Here is an 18,373-nt window from a genome sequence, read left to right as displayed (position 1 = left end):
TTTTTTTTTTTAAATAAAAAACGACTATGAAACAGTGAAATCTAAATGAAGCAGAGCAACAAAGAACATGCTGAGCATGTCTCAAACAAGCATTCATAGGTAGTCAGTTTGAGTCTGTCACGGCGATAAAATCTATAAACCTTACAACCCCTCTTGCATTGCCATTGTAGAGCCAGTAAAGAATGCGGACCATACAATTGTAGAGTTTAGCCCCAAAAAACTGTAAACACCCAATAAAGGCACATATACACCTGCAGTTCCTGAACAAAAGAAAGTTTAAACATTAGTTAAAAGAATCAAAGCTCAGATTAATCTGTCTACGTTTTTTCTCAAGGGTGGATGACATTTTATTTCCATAGGACCATACAGAGTTACTTAAATCAATCAAATGCACCTACATACAGGGTAATAGTATTTTTTAACACAGATTATTCTGTAGGACAATCCCATGCCTTTTTCTATTTTCTCTTTGGACAAGTTGTACCATAGGTAGCATGCCTGGAGGAAATATGCTACACAGAAGACCGTTGTAGTCCCCCCCCACCACCACCACCACCACCATCACAGACATCTACACCTCCAGATGCAGGAAGAGGGCCACCTGCATCATGAAGGACCCCACTCACCCAGCACACACACTTTTTGCCCTGCTCCCCTCGGACAGGAGGTTGAGGAGCATTAAGTGTAGAATCACTAGACTGAGGAACAGCTTTCACCCTGAAGCTGTTAAGACTCATGAATCCCTAATCAGGATTATCACAGTGGGGAAAAAAAAAAAAAAAAATCACTGTAATGCCACCCGATTGTTATGTGCTGCTGACTATCCATGCTGCTGATCTCATGCTGCTGATTCATTTCATGCTGCTGTGTTCATTTGTACTCATCTGCTCACACAGACTCATGTTAGTGCTGCTGTTGCTCAGAGTATTGTTTTGCACTCTTAAGTGTTTAGCATATTCTTAGTGCAGCGTATTTCTTAGTTCATATTTTAGATCGTATTACTGTTTTTCTTTTACAATTTATACTTTTGTTGGACGTAACTGTACACATTTCCATTCTACATGTACCACATGAGATGTGAATGGCAATGAAAAAAATCTTGATTTTGAATATGTCTCCCAAATACCCTCTTGTAATGTTAGACACTTTCTGTAAACTGGCATTCGTAACCAAATAACATTTGGCTTAAAATACAAAAAAACTGTGTTAAACATTTGCTTTTTGAAGATTTTTTTTTTTTTGTTAAGTCTGATTTTTAAACAACAAATAACAGCTAGCTAGGCAAATAAAAAGTTGATATATTTTAAGTCAAACATTTTAGACGTATGGGAAGTTTAGGAATGTGAACCTCAGATTGTTATTTATATCCAGTAATTTGTGTAAAATTTACTCCTTTTTCATGCTATACATAGAGAATGTGCTAAAAATGTGAAGATTTTTAGTTAAAAAGTGTGGACTGACTTACTAGTGCCTCTTACCAGGCACTGGTTAGATCTGGTAAAAGGCCCTAGGGCAGTGCCAGAACTTGATGGAGGAATTGTGTATCTTTTTTTTGGGCCTGGTAACGCCTTGGAGTCCATCAGGACCCCAGTGTTGCTGGGGAGACGGATGTTTGGGTTTCTTTCCTGAACCGGCTGTCTCTGACCTTTGGATAAATGGTAGAAGATGACATGATTTGCTAAAAAAAGAGACTTCATTTAAAAAAAAAAAACAATTTTAGTAAGTGGTTTATTCATTGTGAGTGAGGACATTGTGTGGTTTCTATGTGAGGTATTAGCAGCAGAGGAGTGTGTCAACTTTTTATCCACCTAGAATACATTCTCCAGTAAAACTGCTGAAACAGTCAGTGTAACGTGCAGGGTAAAACTCAGAAGCAGCCTGCACATATGGCTGAAGATTTACGAGTGATTAACAGTTTAACCCCTTCACATTAGTGTCTCCTGAACAGTAGCTGCGGTCCACATCCTCCCAGATCATGGTTACACCTTTACCTCAGACGTGCATCCACCCAGTAGTTTCAAAATGTGCTTCTTTAGTTTAAGGTCGGTGTAAAAGGGCTTTTAACTAAGTACGCTTTGTAATCTTTTATACTTTGGCCTTGCGTAAACAGACTGACTTGAATTGACATGTTCAAATTAGAGATAGAGCCACTGAACAACAATCAGTAACACTCCTAGAAGAGTCATATAATCTGAAGAGCCCTTGAGCAAAGCCACCCTTATGTCAACCTTGTGATTAATATTTTATTTATATTCCATTTGACATAAAATGCTTGAGATGTTGGTTCTTTTAGACTCTGGTTTTGTTTTTGATTGCTAGCCATTTGAACATGATTTGATTGACTGCCAAGTTTAACCAACGCAGACATGTTCCTGTGTTTAGTCATTTATAGCGCTTTATAATACATCTGTTTTTGTTTAGTTTTTTATACAATTTCTTCCATTTATTTTTCAATTTATATGTTTTGCGATTGTCTACTGTTGTCATCCTTCTTTGTTTAAAACAGGTCTCTCTTATAAATGAGTCAGGATGAATTGAATTCAATCAATATTGTCCCATTGGTGCTTCTTGGTTCCCCTCGGTCAGCGCGAGATGCTTGTCCTAGTTCTGTCTCGGTGTCGGCACCAACTTTTTTCTGTGTCATATCAGTTCTGTTACCCGCCTTGCCCTGAATTCTGTTTTTGGGTTAACAGTGACTTTGGTTTACTTTAAATAAAGAGTTGCTTTGTTTTGTTAGCCACCTGTTTCCCCAGGCTTATGTTTGAGTCCCTTAAAACTGTGGTTTGTTCTTAATATATAGCACAGAACATGAAACAACTCACCATTTCAAGTCAAAAGCCCAAATCACTTTAATGCTTAATTGGACTTGTCCACAGTAAGGGTAATGATGTCTCTTGTCAGAGTCAGAGAGTCAGAGTTTCTTTATTGTCATTCGCACCTCATGTGGTACATGTGGTGGAGCGAAATTATGTACACAAGGTCCCATTTACATCCAACAATAAAATGTATAAGAAAAACAGTAATAACATCTAAGATATGAACAAAGAAAAACATCAACTAAATATACACTAAGCACTCATAACATAAAACATTGAACATCAGCACAAACATGAACATGAGTCTGTGAGCAGATGTGCACGCATGAACACATCAACATTGAAACAGATCAGCAGCAACATGATATGGTTTTTCACAGTGATTATTCTAGTTAGAGATTCATGAGTCTAACAGCCTCAGGGTAGAAGCTGTTCCTAGTGGTTCTACACTTAATGCTCCTTAACCTCCTTCCTGAGGGGAGTGGGGCAAAAAGTGTGTGTGCTGGGTGAGTGGGGTCCTTCATGATGCAGGTGGCCCTCTTCCTGCATCTGGAGGTGTAGATGTCTGTGATGGTGGGGAGACTGATTCCGACAGATTTCTGTGCAGCCTTCACCACTCTCTGCAAAGCTTTTCTTTCTGCAGCTGTGCAGCCTCCATGCCACACATTGATGCTGGAGCACAGGATGCTCTCCACTGCACACCTGTAGAAGGAGGTGAGGACTGAGCTTCCCAGACCAGCTCGCCTCAGCCGTCTGAGGAAGTAGAGTCTCTGATGAGCTTTCTTGATCAGGCTGGTGGTGTTGTTGCTCCAGCTGAGGTTGTCATTCATGTGTACTCCCAAGTACTTGTAGCTGGAGACCACTTCCACCGCAGATCCTCTTATGTTCAGGGGGGTGTAGATGTTTTTGTTCCTTCTGAAGTCCACAATCATCTCCTTTGTCTTCTTCACATTGATGTGAAGGTTATTCTCTTTGCACCAGCTCTCCAGGTGTTCCACCTCTTGCCTGTAGCTGGACTAATCATTGTTTGTGACGCATCCCACCACCGCTGTATCATCTGCAAACTTTACAATGTAACAGCCTGGATGGGTAGCTGCACAATCATACGTGAGCAGAGTAAACAGGAGGGGGCTCAACACACATCCCTGAGGAGAGCCAGTGCTGAGGGTTATGGTTGTGAAGGAGCTGAGTCAAAAGACAAAGCTCTTGATTTACTCGTCCATCTACATTCTAAACTTCACTTACAAGGCGTGGATCAGAAAAGTGGCTAAAATGAGATTCCTCAAGATGCTCGGGCTCAGTTTTAGTGATGGAGTGATGAACCACTGGTCTGCATCAAAAGGACTCACGAGGTGGTTTAAGCATCTGATCTGAAGGTCATGTTCCGTTGGAGGTTTTCATGTCCCTCTTTCAGGAGACCCTGTGGCAGATCCAGAACACACTGCAGGGATTGTGTATCCGCTTTCCCCCAGGAGTTACAAGGATTCCCTCCTACCTGTTCTGTCTCGTCTGACCATAAGCAACAAAATAACTGGATAAAAAGTTCAGATTTGGAATTTTCTCAGTTGTAGTGTATGTTTTATAAAGACATTATAACTATATTGATTTTGCTGATACTATACACACAATGGTTAGAAATCATTAACATATAATATAACTGTATGAAATTATTACAAATGTAATCAAACTTTAAATGTATATATTTAAAAAATCACTAAAAGTGTGTTCCAGAGTGAGATCAGAGCTAGAATTTATTTTATTTTTCCATTTATTCTTGAGTTGTTTGTTTAAAGTTATTTCATTTTTTTTTTTTTAAATAAGGGGCAGATATTATTTAGTCTTTCTGCACCCTTTTCATCCAATGTTTTTTTTTTTCTTTTTGATGATTTGTTTTGTTTATTAATGACTAAATTAATAAAAAAAATTAAAAAAAATAGCTGCTTGACTTTGATAAGAATTTGCCAGTCTTCTTTGCACGCGCGCAATCCGGTCGGGTGGTGGGGGCTGGTCCTGCATGTACTTTATGAATGGATGGGTGTGGCTCCACAGACTATACCGAGGCTGTCGTCACAGCGCGTGTTGACAGACCGCAGCGTGCTGTGGGTGAAGGATGGTCCTGAGTGGAACGTCCCTGCAGCTCCGCCAGCATCTTCTCCATCACGCGCCGAGGGGAGCAGAGGGACAGCCGGGATCAAACTTCAGGCAGAACATTTAGGTGAGGGTTTAAACATGCACTGTATATACAAATATATAAATATTTATCCAAGACATATAAATCATGACAAAAGGAAATGCAGTTTCCAAAAGATCGAGGCACCTGCAGACAAAAGTCGCTCCCGTCCTCCATGCGCTCCTTCCACAACAAGGTTTTTGTATGTACCTTGCGGGGGTGGAAGTATGTGTGTGTGTGTGTGTGTGTGTGTGGGGGGGGGGGGGGGTCGTGTTGGGGTCACATCAGGACCACAAACAGGTCGACTTGGAACAAAGCAGGCGGAGTGGTGGGGGGGTTGCAACACTCAGCAGTATTGTGGAGCTGCATTCCTCGCAGCGTCTCTCGGCTCCAGCAATCCTGAGTTTTTTTTAATTTTTATTATTCATTTTTTTAATTTTCTGTCAGATCCGCACCAAACATCATTTAGACAGGAAGTGTCGTGGGGGAGCAAGTGTTTTCCAGCTTGTTCGGTCAGATGTTGTCTCCCAAAGAGGAGGGAGAGCGCTGTGAAGTGATCTCATGTTTGTGCGTTGCAGCTGAATGGGGAGAAGCGAGAGAGGAGCGCAGCTCAGAGTGGACTGAGGAGGAAGAGGAGCAGCTGGGGAGGTGTGAACTGAAGTGGACCGAAAAACAAGGGAGAGAGAGAGATCTGAAGTGAACACAGCGCGTTGAAGGTAGGAGCATTATTGCATGCGCTTATCTGGTTGTGATTTAATCTTTAATAACAATAAGTCTAGTGCAGGCTGTCTGCAGATTATATAACGGTTCTTCTGCTTTTATCGACAGAAAAGCTCGAAGCGAAATTTAAACTTCTGCTTCAAAATATTAGATTCATTTTTTTTTTTCTTACAGCTTATAGTTTGTAAAACTTTTTTTCTTTTGGCACTTTTCTTACGTCGAGTCTTTTTCGATCACATATAGAGTACAGTATTAAAGTTTGGAGAGAAAAAAAAAAATGGGTGCGCCACTTTAAATGAACTCACGTGAAGAGCTGCACTCAAGTGATAAAGACATATTTCACATTCATACATGTGTACGTGCTTGTGTGTGTGTGTGTGTGTGTGTGTATGCCACAACAAATTGTTTTTGTAGTAAATGTTTGTGAAATATGTACACCAAAGTGCGTATTTCACTTCAAATACTTGTTAAACTCCTCTAATTATCATTATTATTATTTATTTTTTTCTTTTCTGAATGCACTCCTGATCAGACTTTTTTTCTCTGGGAATAATAAATAAAAAAACAAAAAAAAAAACATGGGATTAGCGAAAGGGATAGTACAGATCATTTAAAAGGGACTTTTTTGGGGAAAAGTAATAAACATCTTACATGTCACAGATAGCTCTTTGAATGACCTCACTCTTGAGAAAAGAGGTTTTATTTTTATTTAAACAATTGACTAAAGGCTAAACTAAGTGGGAATGAACCCAAAGCTAATTTCTGCTGTACAGTAGTCCCTCATTTATCGTGGGGGATCCGTACCCTGAAGCCCTGTGATAAGTGAAAAACCGCGAAGTAGGAATACTAGTACACGTAGTAAATCGTAGTTTATTTTAGTATTTATATACATATATATATATATAATAAGATATTTTAATCCATTCCCACACTCTTGCAATATTTTAAACAATGTTCATAAACTCTAAAAGAGTACAGAATGTCATGATTTCCCCCTCTCTGCCTCGGCTGCTCTTTGCTGCCAGCGCTCTCGACCACGCCCACTTCTCCACTGCAGATCGGAGGTCTGACACACTGCAGGAGGAAGCTTCTCCTGTAGCGTGTGCAGCCCACAGCTGCAGGAGGGGCTGCACACAGGTGCATCAGAGACTAAATAATTTAAAATAATTTATTTTAAATATAAATGCCATGCTGATTGTGCAGCTCATCCATCAATCAGCCAATTGTGTGTCATGTTTAATTTCACTTTGAAAAACCGTGATAGAGCGAGTCCATGAAAAACGAACAGCAAAGTAGCGAGGGACTACTGTATTAAAACATCTCTAGTGTCTAAAAATTGATAGCAGTTCATGCAAATATTGTTTTTTTGAAACTCGTAAGCCTTTGTCCATTTTAGATTACGTGGTTGTTCAGGCAGAAATGTGATTTTTCTGCCACAAATTGCCCCACTTGCACTGGAAATAGTGCCACAGCTACAGTACTTGTTCTTAATTCAACGCACAGTAAATGAACGTGATCTAATGCACTCAATGTATGTGTTCCTTGGCTGCCGCACCAAATGTTAGCACAATATCGGTAAAACTGATTGTGTTGTAGCCATTAAACATGTGTGTGTTACATGTGTGACATGAAATTTTGTAGACTGGAGTTATTTTAGGATGGCGTCAATCCACTTTGGCCTTGGCCCTATACTCTGACTAGCCATTAGCTCATCAATTTGTTGAGATTGAAATTTGACCAAAGTGAGGTTGTTCAAAGAGCTGTGTGCGTACGTTTCAGTAACATTCCCACAAAACTCTACTTCAAATATTTTAAATTTTGGCTTTAATTTCTCATGCATTTTATGTATTTATATAGAATTTATTTCAAGTGTAACATTTGCTTTAAAATAATGGAGTTAATTTTTTTTAGAGACGCCTTAGACACTCATAGTGAGTTCAAACTTGGAGACATAGCAGAGGGATGGAGTCACTGACAAACTGTGGTTGCTCCACTTTTTGGTCTAAGTTTGGGAGGAAACTCCGTATCTCTGACAACCGCCCCAAACATAATCCATCTCTGCTGCTGGCAGGACAACATTTCCTGAGTCTCTTTGTTCTTTCCTTGTTTTTATCATTCTTTTCCCCAGAATAATGTGCTGGGTACAGATAGACGGTTTGACGGAGTTGATATCAGTTCCTCTGTTCTTGTGCACTCCTCGGTGTTTTTCTATCAGCTGTGGAATTTGAACCATTCTTCCTTTGGGGTGAGGCCCGTCCCCTTTGTCTGCCCCTGTTCAGAGGGTTGCGTTGTCTCCAAGGAGCCTCTGTGTGTGCGTGTATATGTGTGTGTGTGTGTGTGTGGGTGGGTAAAACTAGGCTTTCCAGTAGGGTTACACACCAAACATTTCTGACTGCTGGATAGCTGTTTAGTGAGCCAAGTTCACACAGCTGGGAGACATATAAGAAGTGGTGTCTTTGTGTGAGTGGAGCAATATCCCACACTCGCTAAGACACACATGCATGGTCTACTTCGAGCCAACGCCTCCCTTCAGCTGTTTCCAAAGTTACTGGAAGCAAGGGTAGAAATGTTTTATTTGACTGGGGATGGTTTTATATCTGGGTGTGCAGAGATGGTGGGAAATAAGTATTGTCTGCTGCCAAAAGGCAAAAGTGGGCAATATTTTTGCTGTCTGTGTGCATGAGTGTCTGTGTGTCTGTCTGCCTGTTACCAAAATACTTAAAGAACCAATGGACAGACTGGTGAAAACTGAAGAAAGTAATTATTAGATGTACACTTACAACTGATTAACTTTTGGAGTCAACATGGTGCGACGAGGCTACCACAACCAACTGAGCTAACACATGCGCACGCAGGCATGCACGCACGCATGCACCCAAATAGATATAACTCAGTCAGTTTTACAAACATTGAGCTATAATTTAGTTTGATAGTAGCTGGAGACAAATGCCCAATATAAATTTTCAGTGGTAACAGACTACACAGGATTTTTGCTGAAAAATATGTCATTAACTAATTGGAGTTAACTGTCTCTCTAATACAGTACATATATATATATATATATATATATATATATATATATATATATATATATCAAATCAATGGATGAATTTTATTGAAACTTTCAAAACATAATTATTTAATCTCCCCCTCTAAAACTAAATAAGATTTGGAGCCAAACCCGTTCAATATGGCCACCACAGTCAACACACTTTAGAAAACAGAAAAGTTGCTGTAATTCAGTGAGTTTTACAGCTATTGTGCTAAAGTTTGATGACGTCATAGCCAGGAGTTAAATCACAAACTACAAATCATTGCACAATATTTTTGCTCAAAACTTTAGCACCAACTGTTGGGGTTAGCCTTGTTCGTCTGTTAGCAAAATATATCACAAGTCACTGGATGGAAGATTACACATTTTCTAGGAAATAATCATTGCATGTACATCTACAACTGATTAACTTACGGAGTCAGTCCATTTCAAGATGGCCTCCAAAGCTAATCAGCATTGGCCTACATATAAATGGCTATAACTCAGACGGTTTTACAGATACTGAGTTAAAATTGGTTGTGCTAGTAGCTGAAAATCATTCTTGCAACATTGCATGAGATTATGTTCAACATTGTTTTTGAAGTTTGAGCGAAATGGATATAACTTATTTGTTTACTATACAGTGATGTTGGTCTAAAACTGGCATGGAAGATGGTGGGTGAAATGCTTTTCTTTGAGAAATGCCCTGACTCTGGTTGTTAAAGTTATAACAAAAAAAAAAAAATGTGTACACAACTTTAGTGTTCAGCATTTGCACACAAAGGGCTCACAGCCATTGCACCCTTTATCACACATCACCACATGATGTTTGACCTCTTTAGTTTGTTTGGAAGGGGAAACATTATTGAAGAGGCAATTGATGATGAGATAAATAAATAGATGAGTTTATTGTGCTGGGGGTGGAAACTGTAAATGTAGCTTCTTATTAGCCACTGCTCTTTTTTTTGTCATAAGACCTCAACAAGATAAAAAAAAAAGGAAAAAAAAAAAATTTGGAAAAGTTTAACGATCCAGGAGATGAGAAGAGAAGAAGAGAAGCAGATAGCTTGAAAATAAATAAGAAAAGAAACCAAGCTGTGGCGAGGAGTCAAAAAGAAGGGAGAAAAATAGAGAGCAGAACTAGGGAAGAGGGACACGAGGGGTTTTCGACTGTGGGGGTGGGGCAGCTGGTGTCAAGGCTGCTGTGGTACCGAGAGAAAATGAAGTACTGGGAAGATAGAGTTGTGCCAGACTGAATGCGACTGCGATGAATCAAATAAAACATGCTGCTTGAAACAACTTTCTGAAACTTTTCTGATATCCTCAAAAAAATGTTGAAAGATGACGTTGAAACATTCTGGTTGGAGGTAAAGAAAGAGGTCAGCTGACACCCACTTCAAACTGATTCCACATGTGAAATGCTTTTAGAACATCTGTGATGTGGTAACAAACTGTCTTGTGTTAGTAGATCTCTCTGTTTTTTCCCCTGTTCAGCTCGTTTTAATGATCAAAACTAAACAAACCCCTCTTGCCCAAACGAAGCAGCTCTTACGCTATTAAAAAAAGAACATATCCTGAATGTTTTATGATTTTGTGAATGGATGAAGTAAAACACACCTGACAGTAGGCAGATCATGTGTGAGAGGACAAGCTGTTTCCGTGCTGAGAGACGTGGATAAGAAGGTGTCGCGCTATGAGCAAGGACAGTACCAGACCGAATGGGTCAGAGGAGATAAGAAACCCAGCTCAGCTGAGAACTCCAGCTCAAGGTTGCTTCAGCGTTGGAGATAGGCCAGGGTCTGACGGAGCAATGTGTTCAGAGGTCTAGGTTGGCTGGATACATTATGCAATATCACTGTTGACAGGACACACTGAAAGAATCCTGGGCTAAAATATTTGGTCAGCTAGCCAAATTTTGATATCTATAAAGTCTTTAATGTGTTTTTTCTTATTTATTTATTTTTTTCTACAAGTGCCTGTTCATGTTTTTGAGTGTCAGTGTCTCTCGTTTTAACTGTGCACTACAGGAAACTCTGTCTGGGTGCATTTTCTGCATTGCCTGACTTCTAAAATAACTGGTTACAAGAGGTCCAAGTGAGGTCAGGGTGCACTAGAATTACAGTGAAAGTGGAATCCATAAGTGGGTAATGAACTAAAATAAAATAAAGGCTTTGCACTAATTGTTGCTTTGATATCTCAGGTTAGAAACTCTTAACCATTCATTCAACCTTTATTTATACAGGTTAGTCTCATAAAGCCAGTAAATGAAAATTGTTTAGGTATTTTTTTACTTAGCCAACAAATACAGGTTGCAATTAGATGTGTTGTGGTACATTTATTTTTCACTTATATTTCTGTGATGTTATTTGCAATTGTTTGTGTCTGTGTCTGCATCTTAGGAGAAGACTATATGACGTGACCAAAACACCAAGCAGTACCATTTGGTTCCTTGGCTGTAGCTACTTTCTGTTTCTGATTCCTCTTACTCTTATGAGATGTTTTGTGTTGTATGATGGCTGTGAGGATGTGTGACCATGACAAACATATCCCCCTGTGTCTGCATGTGATTCTACATGCATATTCTTATAACCTGTGTGCAACTCCGTGTGTAATCTGATCCCAGGGTGTCTATTTTTTCCGCATCTGTTTGCTCCACTCATTTGTGGCAGAAAGCCAATCCCCTTGAGCAAACTGGCACCGTCATATGACTGAGGGAATGCCATCTAGGGATTCAAATGTGTGTGTTGTGCAATCCCAGACTGCTTTTTACATTACAAGAGGTGATCAGAGGTTTAGCAAAAAAAGTTGTGGATACGTGTTGTTAAACTCTAGATGAACAGGTGGACTCGACTCCTTGCATCCTCCCCAGGACCTTGGAACTCGACCGTACTATGTACTTCACATGTTTGCATGAGAGTCCAAACAGCCTCATATGTCCTGCTTCTGTGTTGTTCACACAGTGGTAATCTCTAGTGTCTCCAATTTTCTATGCCTGCAAGCTTTGGCTGTCTGCTTATCTTCCTGTTTTGTTTACACATCCTCACTGCCTGTCTTTCCATCTGCCTTTCTTTTTTGACACTTGCAAACTGAGAATTAAGAGACCCCGCTAATTAACACCTATGGCAGAATCGTGGCTCTGCTTGGGTGAGACAAGGCATGCCAGAGAAGCCAAATCTGTTTTACTTGTTAGAGCAGGGAAAGTACTGGAAAATGATCTGAAAGGGGACACTGCTAGATGCCACACTGAGATTTGTTTTTGTGGCATTTTAACATGACTAATTTTTGTCACGGTTTGCAGTAGGTTGGACCCAAGAATGCAAGCCAAAGTTTGGAGCGCTTAACTTTATTTTACAACAATAAAAGCTCACATAGCAGCAAACACCTTGCAAGAACTGAGGCTGAGGCCAAGGCATGGAGCACAGCAATGCTTAACTGAAGCTGAAACTAAAACTGAAAGGCTAAATAGGCTGGGGCTGATGAGGAGACAATGCAGCTGAAACTAGCAGGAATGGAGAACAGGGGAAGGTGGGTGTGGCAGAACAGAGGACCAGGAACTGGTTGTGGAAAAGCAATGGGAACATGAAAATGGTGGTGTTTGCATTCACTCGTACAAACTTTAATATCATCTCACAGAAAGGTCTGTCAACGCACTTGAGCTGACACAGAGGCAATGACTCAAACGGTGAAGCCCTTAAACCTTCAAAAGCCACAAACCTCTTCAGCACCGTGAAGACATAAACACATTGACACATTCCTGCTCTCTCCTCCTGGGTATGTGGCTTCATTTGAGCTGAAAGCATTACACTTTTATTTAGAGAGAGAGAAACACCCAAGGGTGTCATTCCTGCTAATCAGGGTTAGACTTGTTTCATCTTGGCCAACCCACTCATGAAACCACACAATTTTAATTTGTGTTTATAAATAACTCTTAAGTAAGGTGTTTCTTTTCAAGGCTGGTCTAAGCCATTGTCAGTGCCGCTCAGATTTGACAGCTTTAGAATGTTGATGCAACCTGACTGACACCCTCTGGTGTGCCTTTCCAGTCTCTCCTCTCACATTCCTGACTGGATGAATCAGTTACGCTAACTGGTGGTATCGAGTCTGAAGACGAGGGTTCTGTCATCATTGCAGTTAATATATGCCTGAAACCAATCTCTGTAGTTTGTTCCCACATAAAAATCTGTAATTGATGGATTGTTTTGTTTTTTAAACTTGAATACATTTATAAGCTACAACATTGCATACATACAAAATATATAACATTCTTTTTTTTTTTTTATTAACTTCATGTTTTATTGAAAAATGTAAGAAATTGAAAGACATTTGGTGGTGACGCAAACACTGTTCAAATTTATCAAGTGGGGTCATCTAAGGAGAGAGTTTCTGCGTATTTCACATTAGAATTAAATTGATCATAAAGTCATTAAGCTATTTGATCAAAATAACCATTGCATTTCTCTCTAAACATGAAATTACACAACTCCAAAGCACAAGAAAACAACAAGGATCAATGTAGGATCAGAGCATCCCTGATGCATCCTTACGCTTCTATGCTGATGATACAGTTGTTTATTGTCAAGCTAAAACAGTTGATAAGGCTTTCCAGTTTTTGCAATCCACTTTTGACATCATCCAGTCAGATTTGTTCCGTCTCAAGCTTGTTCTAGATGTCAACAAAATCAAAGGGATGTTTTTTTTTTTCAAACAGGAAGTTGGTCCCAGCAGTTCTTCCTCTGATTTTATCCCCAAATTCAATTCAATTCAAATTCAAAAATACTTTATTAATCCCAAAGGGAAATTTTTTGTTGTTTTAACTCGTTATCCTCATTTCATTAAGAGATGTTATAGATACTGATGGCTGTAGACAGGAAGGATCTCTTGTAAAGGTCCATCCCACAGTGGATCCTAAGAAACTGGCTGCAGATGTCGTCCGATCCATCCACCCAGACTCGGCTGACCTCTCGGTTCCCCCGGGCTGTAGGACCACCCGAATGCCAGGCAGAACTCCTCCCAGAGCGATGGCCACTCCTCCCAGCAGTCTGTCAAGTTCCTCGTCACTGCAGAAAGCCAACTGTAGGTGCCGAGGGACGATCCTGTCCTTCCGCTGTCATGAGCCATGTTTCCTGCTAGTTCCTGGATCTCAGTGGTCAGGCACTTGAGCACAGCTGGCAGGTAGATGAGAATGCATCCACAGAACATCCTTTCAACTCATTTGAGATTTGGGGCTGTAATTGAGATATCATTTGAGCTTTTGAGATGTTAATCAGCTGCTGTTGGTTGTAGAAAACTGCCTTGTTGCCATGGTTACGCATCATAACAAATGTCCAAAACTAAAAAAGTTTCAGTAAAAAACCTTACAGCTGCACAGCATCCAATACGGGAGTGGACAGTCATCCGAAAAATGTGATTTAAATCCAGAAAAAGAGGAATTAATGTTTCCAAAAACAAAATCTTAAAATGAGAGTAACAGAGCTGCTCCAAAATGCAGCAACCTTGAGCGGCGCAATTCTAGAACTCAAAATTGTTCAAATGGTGTCCCAATTGAATTTGTCGATTCCTACAAATATTTGGGTATCTTGGTCGATTTGCATCTCTCTTTTAAGCTTCACGTGGAAAACCTAGTAAAGAAATTGAAAGTTAATTTTAGTTTCTTTTTCAGAAATAGATCCTGTCTAACTCTGAATACTAGGAAACGCCTTGTAACTGTGACTTTCCTTCCTTCCATTGACTACAGTGACATTATTTACATGAACGCTCCTACAAGAACCCTGCAGATGTTGGATGCTGTCTATCACGGTGCGTTAAAATTCATAACTGGCTGTAACTACCGTACCTACCACTGCACCCTGTAGTCACTGGTTAAGTGGTCATGATTAACTTCACATAGACTCTCTCACTGGTACATTTTCATATTTAAATCACTTCTCGGTCTGTTGCCTTTAGGGGTTGAATGAGTATATAATTTTTAAACTTGACATTAATATAATAAAACCCGAGTAGAACTTGAGTATTTGATGACGTCATAGATCTCAAGATACAAAAATAAATAAATAAATAAAACCGCAAATAAAGGTAATTATTTACAACAAAAAAAAGACCAACAAAACATCGGGAGCATATATTATGCTCCTACCATTTATCATACTGCAAATAAGTCACAGGAAAAACTAAACTATTATTATTAAACTGCAAACGTGAAGAGACATGCAGCACATCAAAAACGAAACTTAAACCGAAACTGGTTCTGGTTTGGTGCATTGAACCCGGTGTTACACCATACTCTGTGACCTGCAACAGTGCAACACCGCCTCCTACGGTCATACGGTGGTCACATAATATGACGTCACTATGGATACTCGACATAACATTTTTAACCTCGATAGATGTCCTAGCAATCGATGTGTAGATTACTCGAGTACTCTGTTAATGCCCTAGTTGCCTTCATACATCCCCTCCTACATGTCACTTTGTGAGTGCAGCTACAGCGTGCGCTCTCAAGACATTATTACATGCAGTGTTCCCTCAGTGAGGACAGAACTAGGCAAAACGGCCTTCTCCTACTCGGCTCCTGTTTCCTGGAATATCTTGCCAAAAGATCTGAAGCTCTCGACCTTGACCTCTCTAAGTGGCTTTAAACATCTGTTAAGTTCCTGGCAAAAACCAATGCAGACATGTTCCTGTTTTTAGTTTACTACACCACCTTACAATCTAGATGTTTTTTGCTACTTTTCCTTTAAATTACCTTTTTTATTTTCACTTGTTAAAAATAAATACAATTGTATGCATCCTTTATGATTGTCTATTATTGTTGTTGTTGTCCATTGTTGTCATCACTCTTAGTTAAAATCTGGTCTCTCTTGTAAATGAGTCTCCAAGCTCAATGAGATTAACCTGTATACATAAAGGTTGAATGAATTCTAGGTTAGAAGATAGTCTGCAGTCTTCTGAAGATTTATTATAGCTGCTAAGAGGTTTCTTTTTTCTTACTTTTCTTTTGACGGAATGATCATTCATCCAGTAGGGTTAAATGTTATACAGTCTTAATAGTTAAAATATGTATCATAGCACTGGACTTTTTTTTTTAGTTAAAGTGATATTTCAGATCTCTTGAAGTGGTTGCTACAAGGTTATTTAGAAATGTCATGATATTATTGCAGAAAGTTCCCCAAGCTGCAATATATGTGCTATAGCTTATTGTAATATGCCTTTGTAAATTACTATAGAATTTGATTTATTTAGTCATCTAATGTGAAACTGAGAGCAATGTAAAGACAAAAAAGGGTGCTTGCACCATCCTTTTCAAAACTTTTAAGATGGGGATTGTTTTAGATCGTAGAGCCACTTTGGTCTTGATCTTGCTTGCTATTAGTTTTTCATTCATCTCATAAATAAACTCCTCTTTCATCAAACTGAGGTTGACAAAATAACTATTTGCTGCAGGTAAGATATAACCTTTCCATAAAACCCCACCATATTTGAAATATCCAATTAGATCCTTATCAGTGCACTGTTCCCCAGAGAACTTAACATTTCTCTGCTCCAAATGAGCCGCTCACAAGTGTTAGAGATGAGCTTTGATCAAGAGTTGTGAATCATTTCAAAGACCGTCCAGCTGCCTGCCCCATGCCCTTCCTCACGCCATCAAAACCTGCATGGCTGTGCCTCAGCTTGGCAACAAATTGGCATGTGGTCACAGTGTGTGGTGATTATTTCATGCTGTTTGTGTACCAGTCCACAGTGCAGCAGTGCAGAAATAACAGCACACTAGTATGGATTTTTCCATCACACTATTCTAGGATGCATTACGTGCAGAGTGTATTAGCTGGGCCTGTGTGTGTTTATGTGTGTGCATATTTTTGGCTTGTCTACTGAAATAAAAATGGAGATGCATAATAATTCTATTTCAGCAGATACACATTAAAATCATTGCGTTTTAGTGCTGTATGATGAAAACCATCTCTCTACAGTTTATATTTTTTGTGATTTCAGGTCAGCTGAAGGATTACACGCTTGTCTATTTTTTGAGAAAATGGCCATATAGGATTAAAAACAAAATCCACCCAAAACCCTATTGAATAAAATTAAAGTGCATTGTGTTTGAAATAAATGCCTTTCATCGTGTTTTTGTTTGCTCAAGTACAATATGAGGAACTCGATACAGCAGCTCAAATGGACAAACAACAGGCGGGCTATTTGAAGTAAACACAGAAAAGAACCTTCCTGTTTGTCAGATGATTTATTCGTGTCTCAGACTGTCTGTGAGTTCTGCTGTTTACACTACTATACTTACCACCTTAGATTTCTTCCATTTCTGAATTTTAGAACAAGTTTATGCAACAAAAATGAGACTTTTCCAGCTAAGAATTTATTTAGTAAAAAAAAAGGAAGTCAGATTTTTGAGTACTGAAATAAAGCACATGACAAAGTAATGATTTTGTTATTTGTTAGTAATGCTTTGTTCTTTTATTTCTGAGTTGTGTAAAATAGAAAATAAAATAAAAACAATTTAAAGAAAAGAGTTTGCTGGACATGCTGAAGAGGTTATTTCACTACTGAATCAGATGTGTTGAGCAGGAAATCAACTAAAACACTGGATAGGATAAAACACCACTGCCTTAAATGGATGCCTGTCTGTAGACAGTTGCAACCTTACAAGTTAAGTGCACATAGAGTATTTTGCAGCATTCTTCCCTGGTTCCTATAAAATAATGTTTTCTGAACTTGAAGTAGTCACCCAAACAGACTTGCTTAAATGTTTTAAACCATGTTGTTCTTTCGGCTGCTCCCTGCTACGAGCGAACCCGAATGAAAGGTTTGGCAGTTGTTTTATGCCGGATGCCCTTCATAACGCAGCCTGGGCTCAAACCTGCAGCCTTAGGATTACAAGACTCCATCACTGATGAGCTACCACAGCCCCAACCTTATTTAGTCAGGTTACAGTTAAAGTTCAAAATGTTGATTTTATTTTTTCCCCCTAAAGTTTGTCACAATTTTAAAACCATTAAGTATATCATTTACAAAGTACAAGTAAGATTTTCATTTTCTTAACCTGTAACATTTGACTGGTTCACAGCATGTGAGTCAGAGCATAAAGTAAAATAAAGATACACTTATTCCCTCTGTGGTTCAATCTCTCATTTGATGAACACATGCAACCTAACATATCCATGATGGAATTTTTTAAAATATTATAGCAAACCAGAATGTGCTTTGCAGAGTAGATGTGCAGAGTGTGAGCAGTGTGAGCCCACTGTAGCGCTGCTTTTCTTTGCCAGACTGAAGTCCAGAGGTGTTTGTCTTGGCTTCACTCTCTGTTTAATCAGGCTGTTTTCAGTACTGATTGACCTGTGCAAAGGCCAGATATGTTGCTCTCCAATGCATTTCTTTGACCCTCTCTGTTCTTAAGGTAATCAAGACTCTACTTTGTGCCTCATTTTATATGTACAAATGTTTAAATTCTAAAACACGTAGCAATATGCTGCTTTCACTCCTTGCGCTTTTTGCAAAGTCACACACGGAAAGCATATTGCCTTGCTTTATGTTGCACTGTTTTTGAAGGAATATGATTTGCTCTACATATTTTTTTTCCACATTACACGACTTCCACACTTGAGTGAAAGAAGACCAGATTCAGAT

General features: G+C 39.3%; 1 protein-coding gene across 1 annotated transcript in view; it reads left to right on the top strand.

Annotated features, from left to right (window-relative positions):
• The first annotated feature begins 4,887 nt into the window (after positions 1-4,887).
• The window catches only part of rhobtb4 (Rho related BTB domain containing 4), a 46,716-nt gene continuing 33,230 nt past the window's right edge, over positions 4,888-18,373 (top strand). Inside the window, exons 1-2 of the mRNA XM_037681100.1 lie at positions 4,888-5,031; positions 5,565-5,702. The gene's annotated coding sequence lies outside the window, so the exon portion shown is untranslated. The remainder of the gene's footprint in view (positions 5,032-5,564; positions 5,703-18,373) is intronic.

Source organism: Nematolebias whitei, chromosome 8, assembly GCF_014905685.2.
Source record: "Nematolebias whitei isolate Nwh7 chromosome 8, NemWhi1, whole genome shotgun sequence".
Lineage (NCBI taxonomy): Eukaryota > Metazoa > Chordata > Actinopteri > Cyprinodontiformes > Rivulidae > Nematolebias > Nematolebias whitei.
Note: the sequence above shows the minus strand (reverse complement) of the source record. Positions and strands in the feature narration are given on the sequence as shown.